The sequence below is a fragment of the Chrysochloris asiatica genome, unplaced genomic scaffold, assembly GCF_000296735.1.
Source record: "Chrysochloris asiatica unplaced genomic scaffold, ChrAsi1.0 scaffold00080, whole genome shotgun sequence".
Taxonomy (NCBI): Eukaryota; Metazoa; Chordata; class Mammalia; order Afrosoricida; family Chrysochloridae; genus Chrysochloris; species Chrysochloris asiatica.
The window spans coordinates 7,990,905-8,011,328 of NW_006408598.1; the positions used below are offsets into that span (position 1 = coordinate 7,990,905).

The 20,424-nt window shown below is 41.4% G+C and overlaps 1 protein-coding gene across 3 annotated transcripts in view; it reads right to left on the reverse strand.

Moving 5' to 3' along the window:
• MITF (microphthalmia-associated transcription factor) overlaps nt 1-20,424 on the reverse strand; it is a 336,908-nt gene that overhangs the window by 301,055 nt on the left and 15,429 nt on the right. The window contains exon 1 of one of the 3 annotated variants that reach the window (XM_006865629.1): nt 2,094-2,224. The exons of the other annotated variants lie outside the window; for them this stretch is intronic. The gene's annotated coding sequence lies outside the window, so the exon portion shown is untranslated. Of the gene's footprint in view, nt 1-2,093; nt 2,225-20,424 lie in introns of those variants that run through there. 3 annotated transcript variants of the gene reach the window in all.

The window sequence follows — 20,424 nt, forward strand, 5'->3', positions numbered from 1 at the left end:
TCTATTTTTATTAGAATTTAAACATTAACAGCTAAACTTAATTTACTCTGTCATCAAAGACAACAGAAAATAACCAGTCACTATGAGTCGGAACAGACTCCATGGTATTTAACAACAACAAACCTTACATGAAATATTCCTGTACACACGATTTCAGTCTATAATTCTTCTGTTGAATCTCACTTTTCTTTTCTTTTTTTTTTTTTAAAGTGGGCAAGTTAATCAGTAGGAAAATTAATCTGGAAAGGGGGATCCTCTGAAATCTTAAATAATTTACTTCCCCCGCCAAAAAAATAAATAAATCATTGACCCAAAATGGAAATATTCATGCACCTATAATTTTTACAAAAGCGTTTCCATTTTGACTCTGGAGTAAACATTTGATTTCTTTCAAATGGTGGTTTGCAGAATTGTGAGTTACCCAAAAGCAGCTATTTCCATAAAGTAAAAAGACACATTCTGGTCTTATTCTAAACAGGACACCAGAAAACAAAACTGATACTGTGAACAAACAGATCTTAGCTAATACTCATTGAATTCATCCAAATGGCTCTCATTCCAGGGAAACCAGTAAGTCAGCAGTTTGCATACGGCTGCCTTTTCTAAATACACAAAATAAGCAAAATCACCACCAGAGGAAAGTGCAAATGCTGAGCCCTTTCTATTTCTGTTTCGATGGGACTGCAATTCAATCAATACTGCCATGCGGCGCTCAGCCATCCTTTATGCACACTTCCAGGTGGCTCCAATGTCGTCCCAGAATCCCAGAGAGTTTACAGGACCAGCTTCATGGAGTTGGCGCTCAAACACCCCAGGAAAGCCCAGGGCCCTGCCTCTAGCTGCTAAAACAAGAAAAGGGAGAGACAGGAAATAAATTTTGAGGGTGTCTAGTCAATAAAGTGCTCACCAATAAAATTCAGACTCTAAATGGTGAAACAGTGGGGACCCAGGTCAGAATCTCTTAAAGAAGAAATGGCTTTAGACAAAATAACATATATAAAACCTTTCAACTAATGCTCTAACAGTCTGGAGTTTAGCAAAAGAGTGTTGAGTAAAAAATCTTCTATATAAGGAAAGTGACAGAAGGGAAGTATTATTTAAAAAACCCTTGGGCCAGGGTTAAAGACTGTCCATAATGCAAAACCCTGAGTAAGAAAAACCTGGGATTACTACAGGGAACACAAGAGCAGCATCCTATATACTCAATATATTTTTGAAGAATAAAAGAAAAAGGAAAATTGCTTTTTGAACTTCAGGACACAGAACTTGCTTTCAAACCCCCGTCCTCTTCCAGGGCTGGAGAGGACAGTAATTAGTCAAGAAAATAGTCAAATGAGGAAGTGGTACTGTTTTACAATTTCTGTTAATCCCCACCAGCTGTAATTTAAGAAACTCAGCAACATCCACATTTCTATTTGAGCCGGCAAGACTGACAGAAACTACAATAGCAGACCAGGAGGAGAGGGAGAAAAGAAAATGTGAGGGGTCGGGTAGCGGGTGAGGGGCCAATGGGAAAGCATCTGAAAACCTGGACAACTCATTCACTTTGCAGTAAATCACTGCACCGGTTTCAAACACTCAACACTGCCAAAAATAACATACAAAGTGGAAAAGGAAAGCTGAGCCCTCCAAACCTAATCGAATGCTCGAGTAGAACTGTTTAAAATAATGTTCACTGAAAAGAGTAAATTGAACATTTCTGAAAACACATAGAAAGTGATCCAGCCATTTAGGAACCATAAACACCAAGGCCCAAGGATTCAACATTACAGACCAAGGTATCACCTCTACAAAAACATCTGGCTAGGCAAGAGTCTGGAGCCTGAGCTCCTTTGGTTATCACTTCCATTACCTTCTGGAAGACAGGCAGAGAGTCAATTCCATGATGTCATTTTCACAGGGAGAGCAAATAGCACAGGGAAAAACCTCTAAAGTATTGTCAAGGGGTCCCATTTGAGTTCCGGCACGACACGGACCACAAAGAGGTGTGAATTCCCAGCATTAGGCTTTGACTCGGGTCCGAAGCAAAAGAAGAAGGAAACCACACCAAACTTAACTGTCCGAACAACCTACAGAGAATTCACAACACTCACCAGAGCCGCCTCAGCCCTTTGGCTGAACATTGAGTCCACTGAACCGTCTCGGAAAAGAGATTATTACGAAGATGAGATCGCAGCTGCTCTGCCACACGCTTACCTGCACCTTCTCTCAACACAGGGAAGGCTAAATTAGAGATAGAGCGATAATTAATAAGCTCCTTGGCAGCAGGAGCTGGCTTCTTTAGCTAACCAGTAATTGCTGCCTACATAAAATGACAGGGAATTAAGCCAGGAAAGAGGGAGGTGCTAATGATGATAATCATAAAAGGTAAAATAAGACTTTACATCAACAGGTTACTTGGCTCCCATTCAAAACTACCTCTTTATCTATAATGATAGAAAACACATTCAACGCATTACACAGGGGAACTAGAGATCGATAATCCTTCCAGAAAGATGACCACAGACACAGAGCTGTGAAAAATCGAGCTTCCCCAAAACACACCTTCCAAACCTCAAATTATCACACAATGCTAACTTGATGACAAAAATAATTTTGTAAAAGTTATGAACAAGATATTGGAAAAGAGATTTACTCAGATAAGCGCTAGATTTTGACTTTGATTTCTTTGGAAAGTATGCAGACTGTTGAGAAATTGTTAACAGGTGCCACAGGCTTTGTTTCTGGCCTTTAGTCTTACATTAAAGCATTACCCTTGTTTGTAACTGCTCTAACAGGGGGAAATGAAGGTACTCAGCTTAGAAATTGTTTACCGGAACATCTAGGGATTACTGACAAGGTTAAGGAAAGCTGGCACACAGCGGCTCCAATTTAAACCTCCAACCCCAAGAAATAAGACAGCAGATCAACTGGTTAAGCTGACTACCAAATGCTCACCTCAACCATCGGCTCTAAAGATCAGTACCTACTACCCATTCCCCAAGAGGAAGCAAGGCAATACCTGTGACATCTCTAGGCGCCCACAGACAAGGAGAGAAGAGGATTCAATCTTCTGCCACAGGGTGATTCTACAGAGATAAACCAGGGCACCGGGCACATAGTTTCACAATGACTAATGCTGACCAAAACTCTTCATAAAAATCAGCTTCACAGGTAAAGACCTACTTTGTTTGTTCAGGAGAGCCCTGGCTCCTACAGATGGCATTGCAAAGGATGCCCCAATAGCCTGCCAAGGAGACATCATTATAAGACAGAATATAAATCCCTATCAATAACATCTCATGGAAATCACCAACTTTCCTCATGGCAGTTAAAAATGCAAGCTATTGTTTGAATATATTTCTGAGTGCTTCAGTGTACTTAAAAAAAAAAACACAAAAAAAAAACCACAGAGGGATTGGAAGCAAATATTACTGAATGATGATGCATGGAAAGGATTGCAATCACTGCAATGAAACAAAATACAATAGAATGAATGTAAAGCTGATACCCTCCCATGTAAACTATCACTCAATTCACAATAAAAACTTAAAAAAAAAAAAAATACATGCTATTTGATATGATAAACCGGGAGCACAAACATTGAAATCTTGGATGGTTTATACTTGCTTTGACATATGGGAGAAGTCAGTGTTTCATGGTGCTGGGGGTCTTTCTCTTGCCCCAGTAATAAATAGCATGGTTGCTTTTACATTCATTCTACAAGTCTCTGAACTATCACTAATGGAGTACACTAAGTAGATGGCTCACCATGAGCTAGGATTTTTATAACTTCTTCCTCTCTATTAGATCATTATCCTTTTATTGAAAATATTTAACTCAATACTTGGCAATGACTAATGCTCTTAACACCCACATGTCAAGGCAGAAGTTATGTTCATTACACAATATTATGATGTTTCAAGACCTCTGGCATGTCAAAAATAAACAGTCCAAGATGAAATAGACTGGCTTCAACTTCATAATGAAACACAAGAAAACCAATTAACAGGTTAGAAAAAAAAAAAAAGAGAGAGAGAGAGAGAGAGAGATGAGTGAAAAACATCAAGATGTTACAAGCTTCATGTTCAGTGGCACAACAGAAGGGAAGCGTGTCCACAGATGTGGGACTTCTTGATGCCAGCAACTAGCAACTTTCAGAGATATTTAACAAGGAATGAGGAAAATCTACAACTTAGATACCACATCCTTACAAATGAATAAGTATCCCCTAAGGATAAATCTACCATCCCATCTTTTGCTACCTTTATTAGAGGTTTTATAGACCAGCTCCCCTCCTTCATTAGAAACATCTTTGAAAACAAAGAACTGTGCGGCCAAACATGCTGTGAACACCTTTAGTAGACAGATTACTTATCTTGGATTCAGATTCCAACCACACCCTGAGTCTCATCTTTACTCCAGCAGAAACCTGGTCCTCTTCCCACTCTAAAATCAAGACTTGTTGCCCCTAAGTGCCTCCTGTCCTCTCACCTCCAGCTCCAGTGGATGCAGTAACCACCACAGTGTAAAATGTAAGATGGTGAATGTTAATGTCCAACAGCCCTCACCACCTTGAGTTTTGGTTCCAACCATCATTTGAGTGACCTTAGGCAAGTGTCTTAAGACTTCAAACTTTAGTTCCTTCATGTATAGAATCACTGTCATTGTCGTTAGTTGCCGATAAGCCAATTCTAACTCACAACCCCATGTGTGCATGTCAGTAATTGCTCAAAAGTGTTTTCAAGGCTGTGACTTTTCTAGAGCAATAGGCCAGGCCTGGCTTTAGAGATCCCTCAGGATAAGCTCGAGTCACAAACCTTTCTGTTTCTCAAGCACGTTACCATTTACACCATGCAGGAATTCCTTCAAAAATGGACAATCCTGATACGATACTGTAGGATGAGGCACTGGACCACAAGGTCATTTTGAACTGCAAGGTTGGCGGTTCAAACTCACCAGCAGCTCCCCAAAAATGCTATACAGGGTCGCTATGAGTCAGAACCCATTTGACAGGTCTTAACAACCACCACCAGCTAACTCATGGGCGTCCTGGTGTGGATGGCACTGTAGGATAAGCGTAGGACTGTTAACCACAAAGTCAGCTGTTCAAACCTACCAGCCCCTCCTCGGAAACCTTATATAGGCTACATGAGTTGGAACCAACTTAACTACCACCACCCCCTAGCTCACATTAGAGTTAGTTTATGTAAAGCAACTAAAACATTTAACACGGCACCCAGCTGATAGTGCACTGGACCCCAAGGTCAGTTTGAACTGCAAGGTCGATGGTTCAAACCCACCAGTTGCTCCTTACAAACCCTACACAGGGTCATGATGAGTCAGAACTGACTCCACGGCACTTCACAGCAACAACAGTTGAAAGCTGATGTCTTTGTTGTTGAGTGTTGTAGAGGTGGTTCCAACTCATAGCGACCCTGTATAGGGTTTCTGAGTAGCAACTGGTGGATTTGAACATCTGAACTTGTGGTTCACAATCCAGTGCTGATCCTACACCGCCACACCAGGAGTCCATAGATGTCTTTACAAATTTATTATTTAATTAATACTGAATCTCTTGTTCTTGCTAGAGGGAGGGTTCAAAAAGTTTGTAGAAAACTGTCTTTTAACTCCATTTTCCTCCAGTTTTTGAGGGAAAACCTTGTGTTTCAGTTTCTTGACTTTTCCAGCACAGGAAAAATCTGAAAACCATGTAGACACAGTTCTTCCTTTAACATGATGGCGTGACACACTGGCTGCAACAATGCGTTCAAGCAGGACCATTAGGAGGACGGTACAGGGTCACTAGGAACCGGAACCGACTCAAAGCTCCACTATGACCCGGAACCGACTCAAAACTCCACTAGGAACCGGAACCGACTCAAAACTCCATTAGGAACCGGAACCGACTCAAAGCTCCACTATGACCTGGAACCGACCCAAAACTCCACCATGACCCGGAACCGACCCAAAACTCCACTAGGAACCGGAACTGACACAAAACTGCACTAGGAACCGGAACTGACCCCAAACTCCACTATGACCCGGAACCGACCCAAAACTCCACTAGAACCAGTACTGACCCAAAATTCCAGTAGGAACCGGAACCGACCCAAAACTCCACTAGGAACAAGAACCAACTCAAAACTTCCCCCAGGAAGTGCAGACACATGCACACACACAACCACACTTAAGTAAATCACCCTTTTCTAGTACTCACAAAGTGATCCAGTACACACCCAAAATGCACCTTTCATTCCTTTGACCCCAGTGACTTTTAGCTTCCTGCATTCCCTATAAGTGGGTATGTTGTTGTTAAGCACCACCACGTTAGTTGCAACTTGTAGTGATCCTGCATAGGCTTTCTGAGGTTTTTAAAAATCTTTTGGGTGGAGAAAGCCTCATCTTTCTCCCTCAGAGTGTCTGACGGGCTCAAATCGCGGACCCTGTAGTTTGTAGTCCAGTGTTTATCATATGGAATCACCGTGCTCCCTGTAAGTGGGTATAACAAAAGAGATATAGATGAGATTAAAACAATAAAGCAAAGCACACTTTCTTTAAAAATGCAATTGCTTACTTGTTACTAAACTGTGTTTGTAAACATAGTTGCATAGCTTCTATGCAACTATGAAACCAACTGGACCAGATGAAAACAATGCTTTTCTCTCACCTTCCTAAAACAGTCACAAGCACATCCAAGAGGTAACAGGAAATGTTTACAATCATTATAATACAATTCCCAATATACTGACAAGTCAAAACCATCACCTTGATTTCCTAGGCTCTGAGAAGCTGGGCCTGACTTCTCTCAAAACTGCCTACACTAAAATTTGTAACCCATTCTACAGGGTTCTTAGGGGCTCTTCTGCAGTGGCCCCCATAATGTTTCTGTGCTCTTCTCCAAAGTCCCTACCCCCACCTTCCTAAAGAGCAATAGTAATTGTTTCAAAATAAAGAGTAATCTAAACACATCTAAACAGAGAAGATGCTGCCACCAAGAAGCGGTAGGCCATTTGTGGGGAGGAAACAGTGGGTAAAAATGATCAGGTTCCTAGAAGAGCTGTATCATGGATAACCCACAACAACGCCTGAGCAGACTGTTTTAAAATGTTTGCCATAATGCGTAAGCTGTTAGCTCAGAGGAAGAGTTGCTAAAGAAAGACACTCCCCAGAAAACAATTCTTAGTGTTTTTATTATCTCTCTTAATATTAATAGCAGTGATGGCAGTAACTCTGGCTAAAGTGATATATTAAGGTTTACATATGTCAGGAATTTTACAAACTCGATTCCATAATCCTTACTGCTATCCCAAGAAGGAAGTATTCTTATTAGCCCCGTTTTATACGTGAGGAAACCGAGGTTCAGAAAAACTGAACCAAGTGTCTATAGCTAATAGGAAAAACAATTTCTTATATATTTTTCAGAAAGAGTTTTAAAGAGCACCCAAAAGTTACTGATTCCTTCTATCATGTGAGAAGTGCCTCATCCTTTTGGTTATTTTCCATTCAACACATTTTTATGGACATTCACTTCTGTGGATCCTGGAGATGCCCAGTGAACAAAATCAGGGGACTTTCTTCAAAGGTAAAGTGACATAATAAAGAAGTCCAACCAATGCACTTCATCTTCAGTAGTTGTATTCTGCAACATCAATACAAACACCACATTAGCAAACACTGAACCACCAATCCTAAGTAAACAAAGCCTAGGTTCCAGTAGGCCTCTGGTTACATTTTCATCAAACAATCAGTACATAATCGCATTTTATGTGTGTTCCAGTTTAATGACACCTAATCGTGGTGTGGTGCTATGGGCTAATGCATCAGACTGCAAAGTCATTTGAACTGCAAGGTAGGTGGTTCAAGTTCACTAGCTGCTCCTTGGAAACCCTATACAGGATGGCTATGGGTCGGAATACACTCGACGGTACTAACCAACAACAACAATTTAATATAGATTGCTCATTCAATTAATATTGATCTAGGAATGCTGTAACTCATGTTTGAATGAAGCTTACGTAACACGTGAATTTTTTTTTCCTTACGGCACATCACAGCCTTCGTGTGCTCAAGAACACTATAAAGTACCTCAGCGCTATGTCTGAGGGGACAATTCAAACAGCAAAATTGCCAAAATAAAAAATACAAAAACAAAACAAAACATGCTACTACACAGACCACAAAAAAGGACAGTTGTTAACAGCATAAAGGTTGAAATAAGTTGTCACCTTCTTCAATTTTAGTTAGAAATGTACAGTGTTCCCCACTCTGTGTGTACCCATCCAAGTCCTGATGTTGTGGTTACAAACAAATGTTGGCAAGGAGGGAAATTTGCAGGAGCCACTGGGCAAAGTTTCCTTGTCTTGTGAAGTTAAAGGAAATTTAGTAAATACTTTTTCAGCCTACTGTGGGATCAAGAGATGTTGTTAAGTGCCGTTGAGACCCATAGCAACCCTATATAGGGTTTCCAAGAAGCAGCTGGTGAGCTTGAACCACCAACCTTGCAGTTCAAATAGCTTTGCAGTCTGGTGCATAATGCCACACCAGGACTCCATGGGATCAAGAGATAGTGGAGTACAAAAAGGGCCAAGGCTGAATCCCCCTTCCCTATGGATGAGGGATGGCTGGACCTCAGGTCAGATCATCAAGGACCAGAGGACCTCTTCCTAGTAGAAGAAAAGAGCTAACCTGGTGAGCACTTAAGTTATCCTGGAAAATAAATGTTATTTTATTCACCAAAGACAGCATTTAGCTGCTTTGTTTGAATTTTTTTTTTTTTAATGTATTTTATGGAGCCATAAAGCCTGGATGAACCCCAAACTATTACCCTAAGATAATGTTGAAACTTCTTACTAAATATAGCCAACAATAATTTTGCTTAATAGTAAAGAATCCTGCCATGAGCTGCGTGCTCTTTTAAGATGTAGTTAAAGGAGCCTTGATGGGAGATGTGGGATCACCACTGGTCTGTGAAAAAAAGTGTCAGGTCTCTAAAAGTCCTCAGACTTAAATGTCCAAGAACTTCTAAACTTCTGGTCCTATCTCTGACAGCTGGCTCTTCCCCAGTGATTAGCATCCTAACATTCCACTCCAGTCTGTGAAGATTCATTCTGTTGTCCCATTTAAACACTGACCACAGCAACTCATCACACCCGTTCATTTCTGACAAGTCCTTCTTGGGCTTTGTTCTTTCCTCTGAATACGTCAGGTGTCACTCCTGAGCACGTATCTCTATGCGTCTACTGCCTCACTGCTTTTGTTTGTGTGGTACAATCACATGGAGAGATGACTTTTCATGCTTCCCTATAAAAGCAAGAGTCTGATTTCAACTGCTTATGACAATATCATAGAAAAGCTGAAAATACTTTTTAAAATATAGCCGTGGAACCATATATATATATATATATATATATATATATATATATGTGTGTGTATGTGTGTGTGTGTGTATATATACACATAAATATATACACACACATATGCATAGATACATATATACATACATACATATATGTATATTGCTGTTAAGTGCCATCAAGTCAGCTCTGACCCATAGTGACCCTGTATACGGTATCCAAGGAGCAGTTGCTGAGCTCAAACCATCAACCATGCAGTTCAAACCAACTTTGCAGTCCAGCTTATTAACCCACAGTGCCACACCAGGGTTCCTATAACTATACATGTATATGTCTACATGTGTCAGTGTGCGCAGGGATTCTGGTAGATGAACTGTGCCCTGATAGTACAATGGATAAAGGGCTTGGCTGCTAACCAAAAGGCTGGCAGTTTTAGAACCCATCAGCTGCTTTGTGGGAGAAATAGGCAACAATGTGCATCCGTAAAGATTTACAGCCTTTGACACTCTATAGGGCACTTCTACTCTATACGGGTCACTCTGGGCCAGAATCAACTCAATGGCAAGGGGTTGTTTGGTTCATGCCAGTTGGGAGAAGTGGTCTAAAGGATGCTGGGCTGAAACAGAGTGCTAGTACACATTCAGAAACTTGCTATATGTATTCCAAGCTTTAGAGCTGTCTATGTGGCTCACTCATTTTAAGCTTGACAGTGACAAAGCAATGGGGGGACTGAAACCAACACCCACCCGAAACAGTACACAGACACCACATCTCCGATGCTTAGTCAGAGCCCTTGGTCTAATGGCCATGACACCAGCTGTGAATAACACAGTCGAGCCCGGTCACAGTAGCGCTTGGTCACAGTGCTTGGAGCAGCAGTAACCAGGATACCCACAGGGCAGCTGCCATCGACTGTACGTTTACTACCTCCAAGCACCACGCTCACATTGCTTCACTGAAATCTGTGCAGCGATGAGATGCGGCAGGTAACCTTAGAATACACGCTACACTCTCAGACTGTAAGTGATGAAGGCATCCACATACCGAGGAGACTTTAAAGTTTGTGGAAACATTATCTTTTTTTCTTTTTTAGTTAAATGGAAAAAAATACTAACTTTCACTAATTGCGTTTTTTCCTCAGGTTTGGTTGCTTGTTTTTGTTTTCTGACACGGTAGGAGTAAGGAGTCTAGATTAGGGTTAGGACTATGCCTAGGTCTAGGCTGGGTTTCGGGTTTTGTGTCGTGTTAGGGTTATGGTAGTGTTAGGATTCTGGGTAAGGGTTTGGTTAGGACTAGGAGCAGGACTTGGTCTAGTTTTAAGGGTACTGTTACGTTGATTTTTATTGATTGATTGATAGTCACTTGATTTCTTGTTATTACCCGTTGGTACCTCTGGCTCCCTAGTTTGAGTCTTGTAGATTTGGTTCACTTTGGATGCGTATATGTCTAGTTCTGGACTCCAGGTGTGGTGCTTTAGGATAAGGCACTGGCCTGCAAGGTCGGGTTGGACCACAAGGTTGGCGGCACAAATCCACCATTCGCTACTTGGAAACCCTATACAGAGTCGTTATGAGTAAGAACTGCCTCAATGGCACTTAACAACATATCTAGTTCTGGGTGATACTGTTAGGGATGTTAATCTCAGCTTGTGTTTGCTGTTGTTGGTTCTCTGTCCAAAGAATTCCCTTTAATATCTTTTGTAAGGTTGGTCTGGTTCCAGTTGTCTTTTCATTCCATTTTTTTTTTCAAACTTTTTGAAGCCCCTCATATACGTGCAATAAAATGAGGATTCTTAACCTGACAAAGATTATTACTATCCAAGATTGTTGTTGTTGTTGTTAAGTGCCATCGAGTCGGGTCCGACCCATAGCGACCCTGTACAGGGTTTCCGAGGGTGTAAATCTTTACGGGAGTAGAAAGCCTCATCTTTCTCCCGCGGAGCAGCTGGTAGTTTCGAACCGCTGACCTTAAGGTTCGCAGCCCGATTCGTAACCACTACGCTACTATCCAAGATAGTTCTCCTTTATTTGTGCTTTCTGAAGACTCGTTTAGGTTTGGGGGAGAGGTACGGAGGCAGAAAAAAAAAATCAAGTTTACATTCTTTTGTTGTTAAGCACCATCAAGCAGGTTCTAACTCATAGCAACCCTGTATAGGGTTTCCAAGGAGCAGCCGGTGGGTTTGAACCACCGACATTGCAGTTAGCAGTCCAGTACTTATCCTACAGCACCAGACCTATACAACTCTTCTACAGGGGAAAAATCCTGCAAGAGTGAAAGATAGGAAGATTTTTTGAAGTTCAAGATTACAAGGCATTGTAAGTTATGTCAGATAAAGATTAAAAAGAAGCTGTTGTGTTAAATGTGAAGAGATAAAGCAGGAACTCATTAGAAGCAAAGCTGAAACATGACAGTTAGGAATTACAGAGGCCCATGCAGAGAGACAGCAATGAGGCTGAGCAGCTTATACTGCCATGGTATTTTGCAATCCCAATTAGTGCATCTTATTATTTATTTCTCCACCTAACTACAGTCTGTAATTACGATGAAAGGAAACACACTTGATAAAGACAAAGATTGTTCTGGCAACCAAATTAACACCTTACATGTAAACAGTATGTGCCATCCCCTGAAATGCCTCCCTGTTAGGCATGCCATAGTTCACCACTATTTGACCTGCATCAACTTTAAAAGATTCTGATGCTGATGATCCAAGCTGCAGATTCTTCAGCCCTCCTTCTGAGGGCAGTGGCAGTCTCGTGGTAGAATCCTTACCTTCCATGCACAAGACCTCGGTTCAGTTCTCAAGCACAGTTATCGCCCGTTTGTTAGTGGAGGCTTGGGTGTTAACTACGGCACGGGACAGTTTTCAGTGCTGCTTCCATATTAAGAGAGATGAGGAAGAAAGGCCTGGTAATCTACTTCAAAAACTCAACGAAGACTCTGAATCAAAACATTCTGCTCACTGGGATGGTGCAGGACTGACCGGGCAGCATTTCGGTCTTTTGTGCATAAAGTCTGCAAGAGTCAGAACAGACTCAACACCGGGCAGCTAACAAGCTCACAGATGGATGTGTCTCCTCTCTTGCTGCTTGCCTTGAAATCATTTTTCTCTTTACTAAAGGATCTAAAATCAAAAGTGTTTGTCGAGTCAAAGAATGTATTGATGTACAGATACCAAGGTAATGACAACAGGATCATTTAGTGAGTACTAAGGTATGGTGCTGTGGGTTAATGCGCTGGACTGCAAAATCCGTTTGAACTGCAAGGTCGGTGGCTCAAGCTCATCAGCTGCTCCTAGGAAACCCTATACAGGGTCACTATGGATTGGAACCGACTCAACAGTACACAACCACAACAAGGTGTGGTGCTATAGGATAAGCACTGAACTGCTAACCACAAGTACAGCTGTTCAGACCCACCAGCCTCTTCTCGGAAACCCTAAGAGCATCACTAGGCGTCAGAATGAACTAGACACACTTAACAGGAGTAACAGGGGCTAGGCTAGAATCCAGGTAGCTGCTAGAGAATCGGCAATGGAATGTAAACCACAAGGTCGGCAGTTCAAATCCATCTCGGAAACCCTATACAGGGTCGCTATGAGTCAGAACCAAGTCGACAGCACTTATAAAACAAAGGACTAGGCTGGTGCTGAGGACTTTGCCAAGTATTTCTTTTCATCTTCATGATTACCCTGTAACCTAGGTCGCATTATTATTCATTAGCTCCATTTTATTGATGTTGAAACAGAGGCTACAAGAATAACTTGTCTAAAGATATATAGCTAGCAAGTTAATTATGGAACATAAATTAAAATCTGTTTTACTCTAAAGGTTAAACTCAGAACTGCAGGCTTATTTAAAGAACTCTTAACCTGTTTACATTTAAGAACAGGACAGAGTTTTTTCTCTCCAGAAGGGCAACATAACACAAAAATAGAAGGGAAAAAAAAAAAAAAATCGAAATGCTTGAGTGTAAATGGATTAAATATGGGAACAGGTTGGATTTCCTGGTAAATAAGAGGTCCAGACATTATTCCTAGGTTTTACTAGTTTGACAAAGTATCTTGCCCTGTCAACTCCTCTCCATCAGCAAAATGACTGGCTCTGAGACTCAGAACAAGGGGACCAGGGGAGGCAAGACTCTGTTATGTCAGGATACCCTTAGGTTTGACAAAACAGATAGTGGCTGGTCGCAGTCATTCCACCCTCTGTTTTGGAAGCTTCCAAGCTCTACAGACGGTCTGGAAATCATTAAGATGGGAAAACAGGCTGACAGTCATATTTCAAATTTTATTCGGCAGAGGTTTTGTGAAAAACAATTTGGTCATGTGGACATGCTCAAAACTACGATCGCCCTGTTTCTCAACCAAAAGTTTCAGTCAAATGACTGTAGGATAATGTTTCCGGTTTCCCAGTTTTTGACTCTAGATCACACTGCTATCACCATTTGAGATTTGGGCCAGAGCTCCACATAGAGGTGAGGAGAGGTTAACTCCCAATCACTTAGATGCCACATGTAGACAACCAAAAATCTCACCTGGTTTCATTATCTGGTCACTAGATAGTGACCATTTCTAGAAGGAATTTCTTTTATGTTTTCTCACTGAGTAATTATTAATACCACCACCCATCTGTCAGTTTGTCGGACTATGTTGTTGTTGTTAAGTACCATGGAGTCGGTTCTGACTCATAGTGACCCTGCACAGGGTTTCCAAGGCTGTAAAACTTTACAGGAGCAGAACACCTCATCTTTCTCTCACGGAACTGCTGGTAGTGTCGAACTGCTGACCTTGGGGTTGGCAGCCTGAGTTGTAACCACTATGCTACCAGAGCTCCTTACTATGGTGACTTGCATATTGCTATGATGCTGGAAGTGAAGTCACCAGCGTTTCAATACCAACAGAGTCACCCATGGTGGATAGGCTTCAGTGGCGCTTACAGACTGAGAGAGACTAGGAATAAAGGTGTGGAGCTCTACTTCCTACTATCAGCCAATGAAAACAGAACATTGCCCAACTCACTTGCTTTGAATATTATCATCAAGAGGGATAAATGAAAGCAGGAAGACATCACCAGTTTGGTGAATCAGAGGATGGACGAGGGTGAGGGAGACCCTGGGTGAGATGATCTGTCATACTAGCAGCAATGACAGATGCTAACAAGCTGTCATTTGTGAGAATACTCAAGACAAGGCAAGGGTTCATTCTGTGATACATACAGACTCCAAGAGTTGGAATCAACTTGACAGCTACCATCTATGAAACTGTTATTGTCAAGTGCCGTCAAGTTGATTCCAACTCATAGAGACCCTGTACAGGATTTCCAAAGAGCAGCTGGTGAGTCTGAAGTGCTGACCTTATGGTTCAAACCAACCTTGCAGTCCAATGCTTTATCCCACAGTGCCACCCCAGGACTCCATCTATTAAACTAACTAATTGCTATCAATCATTTCTGACCTGACTACAGCACATGCAGCACATCACTTATTAGTAAATTCATTTTGATCCAGGTCAAGTTAACATTCTAAAGCAACACTACAAAAGAAAAATAAATCAGCAGCATGACCACAAGGTTGTTGGGAGCACTGAGTTAACTTCTAAAAGTAATAAAAAGTATGACTATCATTATGCTTTTGTGTTGCACTCTTCGATTTGTCTAAGGATTATTCAAAAAGTTATGTGGATGGAACAGAATCAAGAATCCAGAAATTAACCCATCCACATACAGCCAACTGATTTTCAACAAAGTGCCTAAATACATCTCATGGGGAAGTGATAGTCTCTTCAACAGATGATGCTGGCAGAACTGGAAAGGGATATACCAAAGATTGAAACAAGACCTTCACTCACACTTTATACAAAAACCAACTCAACATGGATTAAAGACCTAAATGTGAATCCCAGAATTATGAAGGCCATCAATGAAAAAATAGGGACAAATGAGAGGGCTCTAATTCAGGGAATACACAGACTACCAAACATTCTGAAAATTACACAAACAAAAGGAGGCAAAATAGATGATTTGGACATACTGAAAATTAAAAACTTATGTGCATCAAAAAACTTCACCTAAAGAGTAAAAAGGGAACCCACAGAATGGTAAAAAATCTTTTGCAATGACACATCAGACAAGGGACTCATTTCTAAAATAAATAGGAAACTACAACACCTCTATAAGAAAAAGACAAATAACCCAATTAAAAAATGGGCACAGGACATGAACAGACACTTCACCAAGGAAGAGATCCGGGCAGCCAACAAACATATGAAGAAATGTTCACGATCACTAGCCATTCTAGAGATAAAAATCAAAACAACAATGAGATATCATCTCACACCAGCAATAACAGCAAAGATCAAAAACTAAAGGACAATAAATGCTGGTGGGGATGTGGAGAGACTGGGACACTCCTGCACTGCTGGTGGGACTGCAAAATGGTTCAACCACTTTGGAAAGCATATGGCGCTTCCTCAGAAGGTTGGAAATAGAAATACATTATGATCCAGCAATTCCTCTACTTGGTATTTACCCACAAGAAAAACTATTGTAAATAATGCTATTGCAATAATACTATTGTAAATAAAGCCATAACCCAAGTAGATATATGTACATCAATGTTCATGTACATATATACAGCATTATTTAAAATAGCAGCACTATTTAAAATAGCAAAAAGATGGAGACAGCCTAAGTGTCCATCAATTGAAGAATGGATAAACAAACTGTGGTACATACACACAATGGAATACTATGCTTGAAGAACAACAAGGAAGCTATAAGCTACCATATAACATGGATGAACTATGAGAACATTATGTTGAATGAAATTACTCACAAAAGGAGAAACAATGCATAGGACCACTATTGTAAAAAAAAAAACTAAGAAAAAGAACACATACTAAAAGGTGGGGGGGATTTTTTGCTGGGTAGTGGGATGAAAGGGGTGGAGTGAGGGGAGGGAGGGGAAGGTGGAGCACAGGGTAGGTAAAAGACACAGGATAGTTTGGGTGCTGTGGAAGGGGGCAATACACAAGAAGGGGAGGGGAATGGAGGAACAAGGCAGATGCAAGAACAATTAGACAGGTTTGTATGGACTAAGTGGGACAGAGGTAAATAATGATGTATGCACAACCTTGGAACAACAGGGCTCTGGCATACAGGGATTGAGACATGGTTGGAATGGGGAAAAGGGAGGAAATAATGTTAAGATGCTTGGCTGTCTTTTGAATCTTGATTTCCCTTGCATACCATTATAAAATAGACACTTGAGGGGAAGAGAAACGAATAGCCATAAATACTACCAGAGAAATCTTTTAAGTCCGTCTTCTGCCTATAACTGATTGGAATACCTAAAATGGGGCTAGAACTTGCCCAATGAAGGAGGCTTTCCTGTGGAGCCTCTGCATTACACAAGACCATTGGTGGAATCCTGAACCCCATTCAGAATCTTCTTAGGTGGGAAATTTCCACTTGAAAGTAAAAGCAGACTAGCCTGGATATACTCCTTGAAAGAAATACCAAAATAAAAAATAAAAAACAATAATGGCAGTCCGACTGACTACAACAAGAACAATCAAGTTGCTCACTCAGGAGACATCAAGGCAAGAGGTCAGGTCCCCTCAGGGCAAACCCCCTTCCAAGACTAACACTCAATGGGAACACACGAGTAGACACGGACTGGTGACCACGTTGGTCACCGATAAGGGGGAGTGAGGGAAAAACACCAATGAAGCTGTGAGCTAAGCCATACAATGTTCAATAGACTTCTGTGAACACAGGTGGAGACCTGTTGGCCAGCAGTGTGGCAAGACCTGGGGACTCTTGGGCCCAAAGTCAGTGACATAACCACAGAGGACTAGAGTGGAGAATGAGGCATGCAGCTGATAAGAAGAGAGGGCATATGCATAAGAACACCCATACTTGCAGATAATACCCGCTTGACCTGGCTTCAATGGCTGGATGATCAGAACTCTGTTAGAAGAAGAAAGAAGAGTTTAAAAAAGGTTAATCTGATACAATTTGATGAACTTGACCTACAACTATGGATGCAGTAGTTCAAAAGAGGGAACAAATCTTTATAGCGAGGATCATTCCCACCCCCTCAATACATAGGGTAGACAGGGATGGGCAACTTGGGCATTCATTAAAAAAGAAAATTAAAAGGAAAATATTAACAAAAGAAGAAGTTATGTGGCACATGAGCTCCTACCTAGGAAAGCTATGACAGCAGAGACAGTGGCCGAGGCGATGGCATGGAGGGACAGAGCAGCTGCAAACTCTAGGCCCAGGGACTGAGTAAGGCTGTGAGCCTGCAGTCAGGAGACTGGCTTGCAGAATATGCTCTTAAAACATTTAAATGAATATATATTTTGTGTTTTTTGTGTGTAAAACAAACATTTTGGCTTTGTTCATTTGTGAAATATAAGATGTAAAAGGGAAGCCACAGGGAGGCAGTAGGGTAACTGTTGTTACAGGGAGGGGACTGTAATCACTGAGATGATACAAAGCTTATAATTTGTTGAATGGAAAGCCTTTGTAAGCCTTCACTCCATTCACAATAAAAAGGTAAAACAAAATAATAATAATAATTCAATGTTGTTGTTGTTAAGTGCCATCGAGTCAATTCCAACCCATAGTGACCCTGTATAGGGTTTCCAAGGAGCAGCTGGTGAGCTTGAACCACAGACCTTGCAGTTTAAATGACTTTGCTGTCTGCCACAGTAGCCCACAGGGCCACACCAGGGCTCCATACAGAGTCATAAATTCTGTGATTACTACGGTGGTGGTGATGGTGCTGTGTCTTTGAGTCAGTTCCAATTCATAGCCACCCTGTACAGGATTTCCAAGGTTGTAAATCTTTACAGGAGCAGAAATCCTCATCTTTCTCCTATAGAGTGGTTGGTTACAGAACCAATGCAAAACCCACTATCCTACCAGAGCTCCAGATTAACATATAATCCAGTCATTCTATTCTTAGGTGTACACCTAAAAGAACAGAAAGTAGTAACAAAAAGTTACTAGTATACCAATGTTCACTGCAACACTATTCACAATAGCCAGAAGGTAGAACTACACAGAATGGAATAAACAAAATGTGTTCTAGAGATACAACGGAGTACTACTCAATCATAAGGAGAAATGAAGTCCTAATGCATGCCACACTGTGGATGAACCTAGAAAACATGGTGAGTGAAATACATCAGTCACAAAAAGAAAAAAAGAATTATATGATTGTATTTAAAGGAAAAGAACAGTACACGTATAGAGATCAAAGTTTATTCCTGTTTACTGGGGGTGGAAGGGCGAGGGAACAAGGACATCACTGCTTAGGGGGTACTGAGCTTCCTTTAAGGTTCATAAAAATAGGTGAAAACAGACAGTAGTGACTGCTATATAATATGATGGGCTTAATTCCTATCACTCAATTGTACATGTCATCAAAATGTCACAGTACAAATGGGATATATATGCATGCACAGATGGAGTCCTGGTGTATGCACTGGACTGCAAAGTCAGTTTGAACAGTAAGATTGGTGGTTCAAGCTCACCAGTTGCTTCTGGAAAACCCTATATAGGGTAGCTATGGGTCGGACCCAACTCAACAGCACTTAACAACAACATATATATATATGTACAAGTCGCTGGAGAAGGATATCATGTTTGGTAAGGTGGAGGGTCAGAGAAAAAGAGGAAGACCCCTCAACAAGATGGATTGGCCAAGTGGCAGCATCGATGGACTCAAGCGTGGCAACAATAGTGAGGTTGGTCCAGGATAGGTCAGTGTTTTGTTCTGCTGTGCATAAGGTCGATGTGGGTCAGTACCGACTCGATGGCACCTAACAACAACAACAACAAGCGTCGTGGTTACGAATCAGTCTGTGAACCTTAAGGTCATCAGTTCGAAACTACCAGTCACTCCGCAGGAGAAAGATGAGGCTTTCTGCTCCCATAAAAATTTACAGCCTTGGAAACCCTGTATAGGATCGCTATGGGTCAGAACCAACTCAACAGCACTTAACAACAACAACAAAATATATGTACACATACATCCATATATATTTATCATCATTAAAAATTTTTTTTACGCATTTGCATTTATAAAACATGCTTAAGTGAAGTGGAAGCTGTTGGTCAGGAGGCCACACAATGAAGACCATTGTACTAAGTTCGGGTGATGGCGGTGGCTATTGTAGTTAGAAAAGGACAGTGATTTTGCTCACTGAATTGGTTATAGGAAGCATTCCATAGAGGTGGATACAGGCCAGTGGACAGTAATGGACACTGCTCTTTCAAGAAGCAGAAAATGTACGCTGACCATGTTAAAACTTAAAAAGAGTATTTTTATTAAGCAACAGAAAAGCCCAAGAATAAGCCTAATGAGATTTACCAGATCTAGGCATAGCTTGACCCAAAGGCAATATATACTCCCGTAAAGATTTACACCCTCGGAAACCCTGTACAGGGTCGCTATGGGTCGGACCCGACTCGATGGCACATAACAACAACAACAAGGAGCAAGGCAAAGATGGTTTACTATCAAATGATGACTAGCCTTCTACCAAAAACATGTATTCCTTCATAGCACAGACGTATCACTGCCTAACTGGATGGGTGTATTTTTCAAACCCTACCCCCACATTCAGATATAGATAGACATAAGAGACTGGCCTTGAACAAGAGAATGAGAGCGAAGATAATGTGTGCCATCTTAGTACTCTGATAGACCTGCTCCTCTGTTTCTTTCCCTTAACACCACTGGAAGCAAAAGGAACCCAGGGTCTTAAACAAGGGCAGAGCCAGAATCTGGAAGGAGCCTGGATTCTTGATTTGCCACATGGGAAAAATCTGCTGCCTGCTAACCAGGCACTATTACACATGTGGCTGTTAAATGCTACCCTGTTACAGCAGCTAAAATTACCTTCATATGTTGTTTGTTGTTAAGTGCCGTCGAGTCGGTTCCGACCCATAGCGACCCTGTACAGGGTTTCCGAGGGTATAAATCTTTACGGGAGTAGAAAGCCTCATCTTTCTCCCGCGGAGCGGCTGGTAGTTTCGAACCGCTATAGGGACTACTTTTTCTCTGCATTCTG